The following is a 17,250-nucleotide window of genomic DNA, read 5'->3' as shown; positions in this document are numbered from 1 at the left end:
TAATCTCCATTGGTTTCAGTTTACCCATCTGAAAATCCTTACCAGTGAAATAACCAATTTATGACTAAAGTTCATTATCTCTTTTGTAGAATAAAGGAAATTGAAATATTTTAACATTTTATTTTTGAGTGACAGTTTCATCATCATTTGTTCTTTCCCTCTAGGGAGGAAATGAAGTAGTTTCATTCTGCAATCAACTCCAACCATGTGGAGTTAACAGAGTGTTCCTTCATTTCTAGATGGTACCTTGACTGGAAAAGAATCCTGGGGAAAAACCATCTCTACCCAGCTTGTCAGCAGCAGAGAGAAGCAAGTACAACTGAATTGGGAACTGCCTAAGAGCTCTCTCACCTGAAATGAAGGTACAGAGCACAAAAGACCATCCCTATACCTATAGAGTACAGGTAAATAGCAGAACAGTGTTTCTCTGCATCTGTTACTTCAAATCCATTCCTCTACCTAAAGAGAGAGAGATTGAGAGTGTGTGCGTGTGTGTGTGTGTGTGTGTGTGTTAATGACAGGCGGGCCACATGGTTAAGGAGGAAGGGTTTTCCAGGATATTGTGTCATGACCCACCTCATCCCCTATGTTTCAGAGGAACATACTTTTCTCTGTCACTATAACAATTTCCTTTGACAACCTTAGAAACTAGAAAATGTAATAAATACTTGGATTCTGCCCAGTCCAGCTCCTATCCTGTTTATGTGCCCAAGGCAATGATATATCCTAGAAAGTCTTCTATATAAGCACCTAGATCTGAAACAAAGAAATAAAAGCTGGGACAACATGTGTTAGAAATAGGAACAGTGTCTCTCATGCTGCCCCACTCAGAATGCTACTTCAGATTTGGGGTTTTTAGAATATATTAAATACATGTGGTTACTTCTGCTTACTACTGACACACTTATGAAATAACATTTAAGTGGTAGGTTTTAAGGAATAAACACAAAAAACAAAAGCCATAGAGGAGAGGATAGACAAAATTTTAGAAACTCAGAGTAAAGAAGTGGAAAATGGTATATTGACTTAACAGAACAGAAAAAGCTGAAAGCTTTGTGTGGTGGACATTGCAATGTGCCATTTAGATCCTCCTTTTGGAATGAAAGACATGTTGATCCAAATTCTGGGAGAGCCGAAGATAGACAACCCTCTGCTCTCACACCACTTTGGGAATAGCCTCAGCTGAAGAAAGCTGTCTAGTCCAAGGACATGCCCCCCTCCCAGAATATCTTGCATCCAGTGACTGACTGACATTGATATAAAGACCTGGACCCTTGACTCAATTCTGAAGGACAGTTCCAGCTTAAGTTGGAGACAAAGGGGGTCTCTCTCACTGTCTCTCTCTCTAAAAAAAAAAAAAAGTGACCTGAAAAAGTAGATGGTAAATATAGAACTTAGGCTTGGATCACTTGTCATCCAGTAGCAATGCAAGTGTTGAAACCTTCATAGGTAGTGAACTTGGATAATATTCCAGTTCAAGATGCCACATTAACAACTACAACATATCTGGCAAATGACAACTATGGGTTAAATTGTGACTATAAAGCAATGGAATTGGATAGTTATTGATAAGTGCAGATGATGATTTTGAGGAAAAAATGTAACTAATGACCGAGTGTAAATAGCAGGCAAAACAAAGGGTGAAAGTCAGAATGTCCAGAATGTCTGCTTTTAACTCTGAAGACATTCTCCCCTACTGCACCTGGCAGGCCGAGAAAGATGAAGGGTAGAGATAGCACTTAACGTTAGAAAAGATGGGGAAAATGAAGATACAGGTAAGAAGTGGAATCATAGATGGAGCAAGGTGTGTGCTGATGAAAGGGGATAGAATCCATAATATAGGCAGAAACGGATCTCAGGAGGAAAACAACTTTCACTGGAGACTCTCTTAGTGGGACAGAAGGATTAGTGTTATTGCCGCTAAGTTTGGTCAGAGATTAAAAGTTAAGGAGAGTTCACATTTGATGGATTCCAGTTTTTATTTTTTAATAAAGAATGGATTTATGTACTGGGTCAAATGGAGTATGGAGGACAGGTGGATGGATCATTTAAAAAAAGAAGTTGAGGGTGCCTGGGTGGCTCAGTTGGTTAAGCGACTGCCTTCGGCTCAGGTCATGATCCTGGAGTCCCTGGATCGAGTCCCGCATCGGGCTCTCTGCTCAGCAGGGAGTCTGCTTCCTCCCTCTGACCCTCCCCCCTCTCATGTGCTCTCTCTCTATCTCATTCTCTCTCAAATAAATAAATAAAATCTTTAAAAAAATAAATAAATAAAAAATAAAAATAAATAAATAAATAAATAAAAAAAGAAGTTGACTTAACATATGCAACTTGGTAAATAAGATATAGAAGGATTTCTGGTCAGGACTGAGGATTGTGCCCACTTTCTTGGTCTTCCCTATTACTGCAATGAGTGAACTGTCTATGCTCCTTTATAAAGCCAGGTCTTCTGCTGCACAGTAGCTCCCTATCTTCTATCACCTACTCTTATTACTCCTGTAGTTATATTCCATATCCCCACATTGCCAATTTTCCATGTTTACTGTAGAATTCCCACGATTTCACTAACACAGTATGTTAACTCTATCATTGAAGGAAGTCTCTCCCTTTACCTCAAATCTCCTTTTTGTGGTCACTCCTTCCTTGCTATCCCTTATAGCAAAGTTTATATGTGGAATCTGAAAAAGTCAAACCATAGGACCAGAGAATTGAACAGTGGTTTCCAGGTCTATCTTGTAGCATGTTTTGCCATGATACTCTCATGTGCTATTTCCTAAAAATCAAAGTGCATTTCATTTTCCCCCATTTTTGATAAAAGTGGTATCTGTTATCAATGACCTAACACATGTAAATATGTGATTATTCTAAGATTATTCAAGACCAGATTAAATACTATTTTTAAAAGGCTGTAGGGGCGCCTGGGTGGCTCAGTCAGTTAAGCACTGCCTTGGGCTCAGGTCATGATCCCAGGGTCCTGAGATCGAGTTCCATGTCAGGCTCTCTGCTCAGCTGGAAGCCTGCTTCTGCCTGCCACTCTGCCTATTTGTGCATGCACTCTCTCTCTGTGTCTGGTTTTCTCTCAGAGGAAATTGCTTTAAAATCTTTAAAGATTTTAAAATATTTTTTAAAAGTTTGTAAATCCTCTGATTATAGAAGATGAGTTGATTTTTGTAATTCTTTTATTCAAATTTTAAAAACAGCAATATTGTCTGAGTGTGAATACCTCCCTTCCTCATGTCAACCATGAGAGTAATTTCACACTGCATACATACATAAAATAGACTTGCTTAAAAGGAAATGAAACTAAGCAATGTTACCAGACTCAATCCCTGCATGCCACATCTCTGGCATGTGTAACTTTTCTTGCAATGCCATCATTTTACTTGTAAGGCAGAGGTTAGAAAATACCTGATGATTGAATGAGCCTCCCAGAACAGATCCACTGTGTGATTCCTTCTCCCATATGATGAGTGTCATGGGGAAAGTAAGATAAATTAATAGTTCTTTCATCTGAGGATATATTCCTTAGACCCAAAATATTGTACGTGGGTCAGCAGGAATGGTTTTTACTTTGACAATAAGAGCAGTGTCTTATTGAACCAATTTTATTTAGTAATTGCTGAAGATTTTTCTTTCTTCAAAGTGTATCTGCTCTTAGGTGTCTACCATACAAAACAAACACCTTTATCTTCTCTTTGGCTATTTATTCATTCATTTATGTTCTCAACTTTTTGTGCCGCCACCCCTCAAAACCCCACCAATGGTTTTCATTTTACATTATTTTTCTCTCTCCCTGTCTTTCCCACTTATGTCCACCGTTCACTTTCCTCCTCCAATCTGGGCAGATGGCACAAGAGCAAAGATGATTGTTTAACAAAATAGAAAATGTCAACAGTCATAAGCAAAAGATATATATTTACTTAATGTTGGTAAATTATAACAACAGCAACAGCAGAAGATAACTAGATAGAGCATCACTCTCAAATAGACAGATGAGCCACAGCAACTCAAAGGTCCTACCAAAGCACCCAGTTGTCAGTTTTATCATCTGACAGCATTACAAATTCCCTTTATGAAACTACTAACCTCTTGCCCTAGGTCAGAGTCCAGCAAAATAATAATCTCTTTCCAGCATCTCTCTATCATTTATGAAAACTTATGGGTGTGAGTAAAGAAACTAGCTTAGACTTTTGCAGACCTAACACCATTTGTCCAAATGTTCTAACCAAGATGTCCAGAATACTTGAAATAGAAAGATGATTTTCAGAATCCTGGCAGCATCTAAATGAATGCTGCAAGGGCTTCCTGATGATGTTAAAATCTATTGATTGATTGTTGAAGTTTTGACTATTGATAATATTACAATGTATCGACAACAATTTCTGACAAAAATAACTCTAACCTTTCACAGGAGAGATAAACTTCTAAAATATATTTTTTATTTCAGTCTCTTGATGGTTCTTTAGAACCTACATTACCATTTGAAAGCTCTAAATATTATTCTCTCAGGCTGCTAGAACAATTCATTCAAGAATTCAATGATTTTAACAAATATGTCAGGTATCCTGCTAGGAACTAAAAATAGAAGAACAATAAAAGCATAAAACATTAATTTTTGTGCAGGGCTTCATAATGTAGAGGAATATATCAACATTAAAGCCTGAAAAAATGCTTGCAACTTCAACATAGAAGAACTCACTGAGCCCTAATCAACACTAATGACAAGATATCCATGTCAACATCTGTTTATTTTGTTTCTAAATTTATGGAATTAAGAAAAATGTTTACAACCATGCAGGTAGTAACAAATAATTCATAGACAAAGAAAAATTAAAAACTGGATTGGTTATCTGATGACTCATCCACTGTAACAAATGCTAGAACACATTTCAAGTGGGCAATATTTATTATAAAAATTAAATTTTAAATTGAGCTACTATTCATGTGCAAGGACATTCTTAGACATAACCAATAATGCAGAAATTTCCCATATTTTCTCATAAATAAAAACCTGTCAGTTAAATACCTCACAGAAAACAGAAATTAATAAAAATCATGATCTAAACAATGAAAATGTGAGCATCTGGGTGGCTCAGTTGGTTAAGCGTTTGCCTTCAGCTCAGGTCATGATCCCAGGGTCCTGGGATTGAGCCCCACATTGGGCTCCTTGCTCAGCGGGAAGTCTGCTTCTCCCTCTCTCTCTGCCTACTGCTCCCCCTGCTTGTGCTTTCTCTCTCTCTGCCAAATAAATAAATACAAATCTTAAAAAATAATAAAAAAAATAATGAAAATGTGAAATTCTTAAAAACTGAAATCAGTAAAAGTGATCTAAAGTCTACTAAGTATATTTTTAAAAAATTATAAAGCTCAATTCATATATTAATATACATTGTGGAGGACTTATATAAAAATTAAAAATAAATTATACAAAAAATAAATTAATAATAATATTGAGCTGTGTCACAACTATCTCATAGGCTTATTTGTAAGGATTAAATTTTTAATACTTGCAAAGTGCAAAGAGCTATGAATGGTATATAGTCAACAATAAAGTAAACCATGATGATTAAATAATGATGATGAGATGATATTATTATTCTTTAATGGCCCGGATTATCTCAATTATTCCAGTGTATAAAATGAAGGTATAGGGGAGCAAAATTTGCCAATCCAAAATGTCTCTTTGGCTTTGGAGTATTTGAGGCCAATTATTTTTAAAAAACAGAAGGCTCAGGAAGAACCCTTGACCTTGCCCCAAGCTACCTGAAAGAACTTAGATAGAGAACCTGCTCCAGGAAGAGAACTATCATATAGATAACTACTATTATAATATGAATTAGGTGTGGTAAACAGGGAGGAACCTAGCAAAGTCTGTTTGTTAAAATTTCTATGTCTCATTGTTTCTGAGTGGCTCTGCAAACATTGTTTACCACACATTTACTCTTTTTCGCCTTCCTGTGAATTGTCTTCCTCCCCTTTGAAGTCCCAAACCCTTGACCCTTTCTCTTTAGCTCTGGATGGCATAGTAACCTCAACTGTCTGACGGCCTGGAGGCCTCAGAATCTTATGGAACCTCCATTTGTACATAATTAAATTTGATTTTCTCTTGTTAATCTCTTTCATGTCAATTTAATTATTAGACCAGCCAAAAGAATCTTGAAGGGTAAAGAAAAATGTTTTTCCCCAACAAAAGGAAGGTAGAGTATTTTATAATCTTTTAGAAAATATACATAGTGCCCAATCTCATTTGGGCCTTAATATAACCCAATTAACCTTTTTCCTATCCCTAGACAACTCTCTTTCTGAATCTCTAATGGGCTAATTTTAGATACTTAACCTTAAACCAACAATCAACACATCCTTTACTAGGTCACTATCACTCTATTTTCCCCTTTTCTTCCTTTCACAGTGAAAGTTCTTGAAAGAACCATTCTGGAACAATGTTAGGAAGGACCAATAAATGTCATACTTTACATCCTAGAGTCCAGAAAAAATTAAAATAAGACTGAGCAGACTGAGAACCAAAACATCACTTGCATTTTTGACCACTACTTTTTGCCTCTGTACCCAACTGCCTTGCTATTGTTAATAAACATTCCCTTTGTGTATTTTCATTTTATTAATGTGTCATAATATTTAAAATAAATAAATGATAAGTGTCCTGCTATTTTGAAAATCCATTTAGTGGTTTGCATAATTATGCTATCTTCTCATAATTACTCCCATAGATTTTCTGAGACATAGAGAATAATTTTAATCTACTGAAAATGTTCTTTCCCTTTCCACTTGAAACTAAATACATGCATATGGCAGAGTTACTTTTATTCCCTGCAAAAATGCTAATGAACATTTCTGGACTCGAAGAATAACACAATCTCCAACCAAGAATATATTTAAACATTATGGAAGCTTAAAAGAAAAAACAACAATATTTGGCTTATACAAACCAAAGCTTTTTACACAATTAAAAGGAATGCTTTCATATTTAACAACTTGCATAAAGTCTTAGAAATAAAAAATTGATTTTTTTTTTTAGTATTACTTAAGAAAGCCATAAACATAGAAACTTCCAATTTTGGGCTTGCTTATTAACAATCATCCTAATAGGTTTCCTGAGAGATTTATATTCAAGTAACTTAAATAGAAATCACAAGTATGAAATTAGCTCAATAATGTCTGAAATTACAGTTTTGGTGTGCACTTTGAACCAGCGGCTTATGTGCGGTTTTTGCTTCTCTCTAAAACCCACATATAATTCTTGGAACATTATTAGCAGCCTCTGGTTGGCCACACATAAAAAAAAGTCACAGGAAGAGGAAGAGAAAGGATTCATTGGCCAATCTACCAAAAAGCCAGGCCACCTTAGCTGACATGCTAACTAGATATGATAAATGAAGAACTATACTGATCCTTTTGCATTGACCTCTCAACACACTAAACACTAGAATATGTCACGTGGGCAATTTTGTGACATTCTGTGTCAAAGACTAGAATTTCTTGTGAATGAGAGGACAGGAGGAAAAATGATGAAGTAGGTGGAACTAATGGCAAATAGAGGCACTATACCCTCATAGAAAAACTGCATAATATAAAATTGTCCAGAAAAACAATTTGTCCTCTTTTGCAACACTTCTTGCATTCTATTAGCCCTTAGGCTCAATCTGTTGTCAGAGCAAAGATTCCTCAGTTTACACTGTTATCCAGGGCTTTATCAATGTAATTAAGCCTGTATTAATAATATCATCTTTTTTCTCAAAACTTTCTCCCCAGTGTAAATACCTATAACCAAGAAGTTCATGGCTTGTGTTCAGAGATTTCTTTCATCCTTTGTCTCTTCCTTCCACTGAAGGTCAACAAACATATTTTCTCTCCTTTAATAACCAGCTAATGATGAGTTGGATCTAAGATTCAAGAGAGAATAATGAGTGTGGAAAGAAAGTGTGGCCAAGGGGTATATGGGAAATAACTCAATGAGTAAAAGTTCAGGAAGTTTTGTTTCCAAGGGTAATTCCAGATGGGAAGGACTTCTTGAAGAGTAGAGAGAAGATAGAAACAAGAGAAGAATAAGGGCAGATTTATTCCAAAGGCTGTTTTTTTTTCCCTCTAATTATTTTCAATCTTTTTGCAAATGCAGCTGTCTGGAACAGTTGGTTTACCACCCCTGAATTTTGCTTCAACTAAACCTCATAAAAAGGGTGTGGAGATGAATGTCCCAAATAGTCATTTTATAGTGTGTTGAAATTATACGATTTACTAAAGAAAATAAAGTGAAATAAAAAAACAGAAACCATATTTTAGGAAGCTGAAAAGCAACAAAGAAACCAACACTGTATAAGAAGACCAGAAACCCTAAGCAAAAATTTCCTACAAACCGCAAACAAAAGGAAATCAGAGCTTCAATTGACATTACATGCTGCAAAAAGGATGTCAACCCCAAATCAAAGACCTGTCCCCAAAAATAGATATTTCCATATGAAATTAAAAGAAAAATCATTTGTTTCAACTACATTATTTTATATATGACACCATAGGAGATTTACAAACCAAATACAACAATAAATATATAATATATAACATATAGCCTATTCAAAGTAGCACTTTCAACAATTCTAACAAGTAAAATATACAATTTGGACAAATAAAATTCACTAGGTAAAATAGCATCTTTAAAAATAGGTCTTGAATTCTAGACCTGGTTTTAAATCTAACCTAACAGAAGCTTTGAGTCATATTTAGAACTTGCTTAAATAAAGAATTATTAAACATAGACCACAGTAGTCTCTGTTGTGCTATTCTATAGTAAACTCTAGACGATTAATCCCTTCACAGTTTAATATAACGTCTACATGAGCAAATCTTATTAGAAAACATATTACTTAAATGTGCTTATCTATCTAAAATAATTGGGATGATGCAGTTTACAAGTATAAAGATTTAAAGCTAATTTTCAGCAGGTGTGTTAGACTTATATTAATTCATGTAAGCCACAGAATAAATAAAACCAAACAAGATTTCTATGAAACCTAAGTTATTAATTTTAATGCCCCCTTTAATTTACACCAAAATTAAACATTCTAAATGGCTTTAAAAACTGATATCTGAACATTAGTATATTTACCTAGTAGCAATCTTAAAAATAATAACAATGTCTTACCCTCACAGAGTGTTATTGTGTTCTAGGCATTGTTCTCACAAATTTAATCCAAGCAGCTACCCCAGAAAGCAGGTATTACTGCTATCCCCCTTTCCAAGGCAAAGAAGCTGAGGTTCTGAGAAGTTAAGTGATCTGCCTAAAACAAGCAAACAAAAAACACAGGTGGGATTCAAATACATGCCAAGTTGCTACAAAGACTGATCCCTTAATCATCTCATTACATGAATGGCCTCCTCAATGATATTCAATGAAGAATAAAGATTAAGTGAATTGTAAGGGACCATCCATCCTTTCTAGAGATACTGAATTTTTCTCTTAATACTTAGTTTGGGACTGGATCTGACATATTTAATAGTCATCATTATTTTGCACATTCTTTGTACCCAAACGACTACTTCTAAATTGCCTGACAATCTTATGCCTACACACTTACACACTCTGCCTCTTTCTGTTTCTGTTTCTCCCTCCTTCTCTTTCTTTTAAATACCACTGATGGACTCAGATGTATCTAGTGAAGAACATTTTATGGCATATGTAGCATATGCATGGATATTAATTATGATTTGGTTATATACAAGGGACCTCAAATAGAACAGCCAAGGGAAGTCATTTAATAGAATTACGTAGGGAGGTTGAATTATTGTTTCTGTCCAATGGGAATAGGCTTTTAGTTGAGACTCCAATAAAAAAGGCACTCTTCCCTTCAAAACTTCCCATTAAAAATTACTCCTATATTATGATAACATAAAGAACACATCCTTAGAAAAAGAACATTGTCCTTAGAGAAAGAACATTGGTTCAAGACAAAGCAGAAAGAGAAAGAAATCAAGTGAGCTCTAAAGGTAATAAGAAAAGAAAAGAACAATAAAAACAAGCAAAATCTTCTTTCTCTGCAGTAATTAGATATGTGTAGTGCAGCCAACACATTGCCAAACAATATATACAAGGGAGTCAAGGGAGTCACAGAAGAAAACGCACAAATGGACTTTAAGAATATTAAAAGTTGCTCAATCTCAGAGGTATTCAAGGAAAGACTGATTAAAACACAGATCACTGTTAGATCAAGAATACCAATTAGAATATTTAGCCTCCTTTTCTCTTGCCCAATTAGCTCCCTTTCGTCAAGGAATAATTATCCTGTTGATTCATCTTGGTCTTTCTTTTTGTGCTGTTGTTCCCCTTTAAAAGTCTAGAGATCTTTCAGTATCAATCATGTTTATGAATGAAGCCCCTGGTTGCTATATAGAGGTGAGTTGGGACAGTTTTGCTTCCTTATATAAGCCTGTTTCCTGTTTCTCCAGTAGCCCACCTTCCTGAATTGGAAGGTTGCACTGAAGGACACAGAAGGTGAACTTTGTGTACATGCAAAACGGACAGCTTAGCTATAAAGTGCAAGGGCAGGCCTTGAACTGGGCTCCCTGGAAAAAGAGTACAGGAAGTCACATGCAGATAGCTCACTGGAGAATGCTCTTTGGAGATACAGCTGGAAGAAAGTGAGCATGGCCACACTGAGCAGACACAGGAGCTGACTGACAGTGCAGTGGCAGATGAGACTTCAGCCCATCCTACCAGGAGCTACTGAGCTAGGATGGCCCTTCAGAGTTGTCTCAAATTGAGATACACACACACTCCTGTGCAGGAGGTTTTTCCTATGTACTGCAAAAAGACTATGGCTTTTATATTTTGCCTTGGATAAGCAGTGAATCATCATCATTGTTCAATAAATCCATGAATCAAATGTACTCAGCAACTGCCTCCCAATTCGTAGTCCTTATAATTAACCCTTTCCATCACACTTCTCAAGCACCAGAGATACTGAGCATCAGGTAGTGATTTGTCTTCACTAATTATACATCCTATTTTACCACTGGTGAATATTTTGACAACAAGCTAGAGCTACCCATAATCTATTTTCCACCAGTAATTGCCAGACAGCTGATAAAAGACCTAGCGCTAAAATTTTATTTAATATCTGTTTCCTACACCAATCCTGAGGCCAAATATACTGGCTTGGGCTCCATGGTGATAGACCCTGAGGTATGGAGCTGCATGGAGTATTGGGGAGTGGTCTCAAGAGAGAGACTATAAAAAGTGAAGAAGGAAGGATTGGACCCACAAAAGAGCCGACCCTCAGTCTGGTTGTAAATGAGCCTTTAGTTGATCCTAGTTGAGGCAAGATGACGGAGACATTCTACTTCTGTATCAACCAGTTATTATCCTTCTGCCATCCTCTCCCATGGGTTAAAGCTTTGGGTAGTGCGTTTCTCTGCTCCTGGGAGCAGTTGCCTAAGAAAAATACAGCAGCGACCTTTCAGCAACCAATATTCCTTAGTTTCTCAGGGAAAGGTACCTTGGCCCTCAGGAGGGAACCTAGGGGGAAATACAATAAACTACATATACACAAGTGGAAATTTGATGAGTTTCGACATATGACTAGCTCATGGAAATGACCACAACAATCAAGATAATTAAGATTATCAATCAACCTCAATAGTTTCACATGCCCCTTTGCAATTGCATCTCCTGCCCCTACCCTGGCCCCAGGCAGTCATTGATAGAATTTCTGATGCCATGGATTAGTTTCTGTTTTCTATAATTTTATATAAACAGAATCATATACTGGGGTGCTTGGGCAGCTCAGTCGGTTAAGCATCTGACTCTTGATTTTGGCTCAGGTCATGATCTCAGAGTTGTGAGATCGAGCCCCGCATCGGGCTCTGCACTGAACATGGAGCCTGTTTAAGATTCTCTCTCTCCCTCTCCCCTACCCCTCCCCATTCTGCTTGTACAAGCTCTCACACTCTTTCTAATATTTAGTAAATATTAGTAAATAAAAGTATTTAATTTTGATGAAGTCCAATATATTACCTTTTAAAACAATTTGCATCATGTTTAAGAAATCTTTGCCAAACCCAAATCCCTATATCCTTCTGGTTTTGTCTATAAGTTTTATAGTTTTTAGCCATTATTTTTAAGACAGCAATCCATTTGGGGTTAATTTTTATACAAACCTTGAAGTAAGGGTTAAGGTTAACATTTTAACACATGGCTATAAAATGGGTGCTAGAAGGGAGGAGGGGTGGGGGAATGGGTTAGCCTGGTGATGGATATTAAAGAGGGCACATATTGAATGGGGCACTGGGTGTTATACACAAACAATGAATCATGGAACACTACATCAAAAACTAATGATGTAATGTGTGGTGATTAACATAAATAATAAAAGAAAATAAAAAATTGTTTCAGCACCATTTGCTGAAAAAAATTTCCTTTCCCTCCATCGAATTGTCCTGGGACCTTTCCTGTGTCTTTGCATGCATGGGCGCCACACACTGAATTTTAACTCCTGAGTGATATAAATTTTTATATGACTATAAATATTTTTTAGCTTTGTTCTAAAATTCAGTCAAATGACTTGGAATTTGTCTGATCCTTTCAAGTCTTATTTATAACATTTTTAGATGGGACCAGAGAAGCCTTTAGTCTGGGGCTAATTTTTCCCCACTACTTTGGCAGGAACCTTCCACTCAGAAACCCACGGAGTATGTTTTCCCTATCAGGTAGGAAAACAAACTCGTTCTGGCCCTCCACGAGACCAAGAATCGACCCTTTTGCGCCTTTCAGGTGTTTCTTTCTCTGGTCTCAGGTAATTTCCTCACGCACACATGCTAATCCATACTCAGCAAAAAACTGAGGGAAACCTTGGACAGATCTAGAAAATCTCACTCTCTCACTGGGCTCCACTTGGTTTGCCTTCCTGCTCTGTAGGCAGTAAACAATCACAGTGTTCGCCTCCTCTGCGTTTCCTCTCTCAGTGATCCTATCCTGCGTGATGCCCATTTTCTGAAAAACTTGTCAAATATTTGGGGATTTTTTTTCAAATAGGATGGTAACTCTGGCTCCTTTGGCTCCATCTCCATCAGAATAAGAAAGTGACTATAGTTCAACACATTTTAAAGGATACCTTGCCACCACAAGTCGAATGGTTCATTTTCTTTAGTGTGATGATTCTCAAAATATAGTGGGAAGCAGAAAAATCACTTGAGAAACTTGCTCAAAATACATATTCTAATGTCCTGCCCCAGAAGGGACAGATCTGGAATGGAATAGGTTATCTGAATTTTTAGTAAGTCTGATACTGAATTTTCAAGAACTCTGATACGAGGGGTTAACAGACTATAATTTGAGAAACTTGCTTCTGCGATTATTCTGTCCAGGTTAATGTGGGCAAAAATGACTTGGCTGCGTGCTTGAGGTAGGGAGGGTAGAGACTGGCAGTATTTGTGTTGTTAACCCTTTGATTAATTATCATTAATATATAACCCTTTCCCCCTCCAACCCTGAGTGCCTTCTTATCCAGAGTTTGGAGTCTTTCCATAGCTGAGCTGAGTGAAAAGAGCTTTCAAGTGATTTAGCCATTCTCTGTGTTTGTTCCATGTTGCTGTCTCAGCTTTAGATTGTCATTATGATCAAATCTTCTCTCTATCTTTCAGAAATTTTTCAAAATATCTAGGTGTTAATGACCTTTGTCTCATTCTCAGACTGCTATGAATCCATTTCTTTATAAATATTTCATTGTCATTTCAATTTATTGGGGAATAGAGTAAGGGTAGATTCAATTCACCATCTTCAACTTGACATGATTTTTAAATAGCATTGGAAGTAATCTCTTAAACAGAGTGTTTCTTATTATTTGAGGGAGGAATTTCTATAAATTTCTACCAAGATAATACTTATATAGTCTTAACAATAATGTTTGCATTTTTTATAATAATGAAATCACTTTCCAACATTTTTTATTCATAATTTAATTTCATCTTTAGAACATACCTTTTACAAGGATCAACACTTTTTTGGTACATTTTACTAACTGAAAGCCATACACTGGCAAGAATAAAATTCCAAGCTTTTTGAATTTTAAGATAATCAAGACTTACTTTTATGCTTTTGTTTGTTTTTTATGTTGTTAAAATCATCTCAATTATAGGAACATTTATTGCTACTAAAGTCCATACTGCTGCAAAAATTTGAGGATGAATAAAATTCAGTAAGTCTATTGGGTATTTTGATTCATCCAATTTATATTAATAGCTTAACTTGTTGACCTATAGTGATTACTAGTTGCTGAGCATTGCTGTAAGTGATTCCTATAAATCAGCTCTTAGTCTTCACAAGAACTCCATGAAGTATGCATTATTACTCTGGATTTTATTAATGGGCAAACTGTGGTACAGAACAATTCAAGTCACACAGTCAGAAATTGTAAAAGCTCAGACCCCAAATCTTGGAATTTTGCTCAAAAATCTGTGCTTTTAGCTACTGTTCTCCTCTGCCACTTATAGTAAAGAATTCTCTGTATTTAATCTAAAGAATCATTTTTTAGCTGATCAGTTCAATATTGTAAATACTGTCAGAGGACATTTTAAGCAGTTTGCTTCACAAAAACAAAATTTCACAGAACTTTTGATTATTCTCTTTAGGGACATTAACTGACTCTGATTTTTGCAGTCACCATTGCTTCCGATCATCTTCTTACCCCTGGGGAGTTAAGTATTAGGTTTGCATATTCATCTCTCTTATCAGTCAAGAGGCATTCTATTAGAATTTTAAACTGACTTAGCAATAAAAACAAAACATAGAAGTCTACCTAGGAAATTACTTTTTCAATATATCGTGGTTTTTTTAACCACGATATATGTGGTTAAAAACTGATCACAGGGACGCCTGGGTGGCTCAGTCGTTAGGTGTCTGCCTTCGGCTCAGGTCATGATCCCAGGGTCCTGGGATCCAGCCCCGCATCGGGCTCCCTGCTCAGCGGGAAGCCTGCTTCTCCCTCTCCCGCTCCCCCTGCTTGTGTTCCCTCTCTCGCTGTGTCTCTCACTGTCAAATAAATAAAATCTTAAAAAAAAAAAAAAAGTGATCACAGGGACGCCTGGGTGGCTCAGTTGGTTAAGCATCTGCCTTGGGCTCCCTGCTCAGCGGGAAGCCTGCTTCTCCCTCTCCCACTCCCCCTGCTTGTGTTCCTTCTCTCGCTGTCTCTCTCTCTGTCAAATAAATAAATCCAATCTTAAAAAAATAAATAAATAATAAAAAAATTTAAAAAGTGGTCTTGTGTGTTTTAAAGTATGATTATTTACCTTACCCTTTGATTTTGATTCCACCTCCCCTTTTTAACCAGCTTTTACTTTATCATTGCTTTGTGTCCAAAGGAGTAGTTAACAGGTGACATTACAAGGACTAACTTTAAAGAATCTTTTAAATTTTAATGGAGACTTTAACCAAAAGATCGGTTAAGGACGCATCTGGTCTTGGATAGCTTTCCAGAATTGGCACAAGAAAGTACTCATGGAGCCTCTAGTAAATGAATAAAATGAGTAACACACTGACTCTGGAGAGGAGATTAAAAAACAGCCATACTGCTCTTTTACCAGGGAGCCGCCAACGTGCACTGTGTCGGCGCCAAAACCGTGAAGAGGGTGGCACAAGTCATAACTGAGAAATACTACGCGCACCGGGACAGCGATTTCCACACCCCCGAGCACGAGTGCACAGCGATCGCCATTATTCCCAGCAAGAAGCTCCACAACGAGGGAGCAGGCTGTGACACATCTGACCAAGCAGATTCACAGAGGCCCAGTTGAGAGGGACCCCCATCAAACTGCAGGAGGAGGAGAGAGAAGGGAGAGACAATTGTGTTCCTGAGGTCTCAGTCCTGGATCGGATCTTTGAAGTAGATCGTGACACTAAGAAGATGTTGAAGGTCTTGGACTTTGGCAGTCTGTCCAACCTGCAGGTCATTCAGGCCACAGTTGGGGTGAATTTCAAATCACTACATGGAGCCGTTTGAATCTTTCTGCTGTTCTGTAATATCTTCAATAAACCCTGGACAACAACAAAAAGAGCTATATTATAGAAGAAAAGCTATTAGTATGATTACTATATCCAGCTTTATCTAGAGAAAACAACCTTTATAAGTCACTAATATGGTAAAATAAACAGTAGCTGGAGGTAAGCAAATGTTTGAGGAGAAAAAAAAATGTGAGGAATGGAAACTTCCCTTATATTCCTTTTGTACCTCAGACATGCTCTAGAGGTCTAGAGCTGGCCCATTTCAAGAAGAATATCATTCAATAAAGCAGAAATACATAGAAGAAAACCCAGGAAAATAGTCTTACACTGGATTAGGAGGAAGTTTTCCAAAATCCCAAAATATCAGAAGATTTCCTATGGTCAGCATACTGCTATATCCCTTCCCAGTGAGTTTCTTGGGCACTTTTATTTATGTAATGGCAGCACCTAGCATCATCAGCAGGTGCCCAATATGTGATGGGAATTCAAAAACAATTGTGGAATAAATAAATTTATATGACTGATTTGAAATTAAATTAGTATGGTATAAAATAATAAGAATATATGCTTTACAAGTTATTGACTAGTATAAACATATTACTTTAAGATATATGGGTTATTATTCCTTTTATTTTCCTTTCATAATGTTTATTGCCTCATAAGATACATAATTTCAAATAACATATGAATGTATTTACATCAAGTTAATTTACAATTAAGATCTAGGAAGAGATGTATTTCCATCAGGCTATTTACAATTAAGACCTAGGAAGAGGGGTAGGTATCTGATTGCATATTTCCAAATATCCAAGGATAGCCATATCATTAACTTGGTCCTTAAACAACAAAAATACAGAAGCATCTGTTTGTTTTTTAATGTTTCTGTAAGGAATTTGGCAACAACAAGCAATTTTTCTAGGAATTAATGGAAAACTAAACTTATTCTAGCTTTTGTTAGAAAACACAGCTCTTCAGAAATACAATAATTTGTTATTTAAAAACTAGAAGTAATGCTGTTATAAGCTGTCAGAAATTCAAAGTAGCAATTTAATTATCAGCTCATAGTTTTTGTCTGTTTAGTCTCCTTATTAACCAGCCATTTTTACATTTGAGATAATCTTTTAAAACAACATTTAAGCTCTGAGTCAGGGAATGTCAATGTGTTCTTAGCTAATTATCATTAGTAAAATGAAAAAGGAAATTGGATTAGAACACCTCTCATCTCCATCCATAAAAAGTTATATAATATA

The 17,250-nt window shown here is 36.4% G+C and overlaps 1 pseudogene; it reads left to right on the top strand.

The window, feature by feature from the left end:
* The first annotated feature begins 1,754 nt into the window (after positions 1–1,754).
* On the top strand, positions 1,755–16,047 carry LOC123836545 (small ribosomal subunit protein eS17-like; annotated as a pseudogene).
* The last annotated feature ends 1,203 nt before the right edge of the window (positions 16,048–17,250 follow it).

Source organism: Mirounga angustirostris, unplaced genomic scaffold (assembly GCF_029215605.1).
Source record: "Mirounga angustirostris isolate CCGP_5_RB_7025 unplaced genomic scaffold, mMirAng1.0.hap1 SCAF_8, whole genome shotgun sequence".
In the NCBI taxonomy this organism is placed as follows: Eukaryota; Metazoa; Chordata; class Mammalia; order Carnivora; family Phocidae; genus Mirounga; species Mirounga angustirostris.
This window is presented reverse-complemented; position numbering and strand designations above follow the sequence as displayed.